We start from the raw sequence: 1,055 nt of genomic DNA, 5'->3' as shown, positions 1-1,055 counted from the left end.
CGGGCAAGGAGGAACGGCGGACTTTCATTCATTCATTCATTCATTCATTCAATCGTAGTGATTGAGCGCTTACTATGTGCAGAGCACTGTACTGAGCGCTTGGAATGGCCAATTCGACCACAGAGACCATCCCCGCCCAATGACGGGCTCACAGGCTAATCGTGGCTCAGTGGAAAGAGCCCGGGCTTGGGAGTCAGAGAACATGGGTTCGAATGCCACCTCCGCCGCTTGTCAGCTGGGTGACTGTGGGCATGTCACTTCACTTCTCTGTGCCTCAGTCACCTCATCTGTAAAATGGGAATTAAGACTGTGAGCCTCACGTGGGACAACCTGATTACCCTCTATCTACCCCAGCGCTTAAAACAGTGCCCTGCACATAGTAAGCACTTAAATACCAAAATTATTGTTATTAATAATCAATCAGCATTGAAAGTTGGAAGGCCAGTGGGGTTTACGTGCTCGATGATTTACCGGCCTGATTATCGTCAGCCCATCTGTTCAACATTTACTCTGGGTTGAAGGGATTAGAAGACATGGCTCTGCTCAGAAGGAGTTTAAAGGCCAAGGGGGGAAAATCAGCAGAAAAATCCAGTTTTTCAATGAATATGCAATTTTCAAGGTTGAGAACTTTAAGAAATGTCACGTAACCAGCCAATATTTACCATAGGTTTGAGTGGGCTGGATATTTTGCAAACACTAAGAAAAAAAGATAGAAATGAGAAACTGGTGTCTGGGGATGAGAGCCAATTTCGATGGACCTGTCAGACAATATTTATTGAGTGCCTAATAACTGAGTCTCAACTGCTGTAAAAATGGGGACTGAATACATATTATCATAAAGGTCATGGGTTCTAATTCTGATTCTGCCACTTGTCAGCTGTGTGACTTTGGGCAAACCACTTCACTTCTCTGTGCCTCAGTTACCTCAACTGTAAAGTGAGGATTAAGACTGTGAGCCTCACGTAGGACAACCTGACTACCTTGTATCTCCCCCAGTGCTTAGAACAGTGCTTGGCACATAGTAAGCACTTAACAAATACCATCACTATTATTAC

This window comes from Ornithorhynchus anatinus, chromosome 10 (genome assembly GCF_004115215.2).
Source record: "Ornithorhynchus anatinus isolate Pmale09 chromosome 10, mOrnAna1.pri.v4, whole genome shotgun sequence".
Taxonomy (NCBI): Eukaryota; Metazoa; Chordata; class Mammalia; order Monotremata; family Ornithorhynchidae; genus Ornithorhynchus; species Ornithorhynchus anatinus.
The sequence above is the reverse complement of the archived record's forward strand: the minus strand, read 5'-3'. Positions refer to the sequence as shown.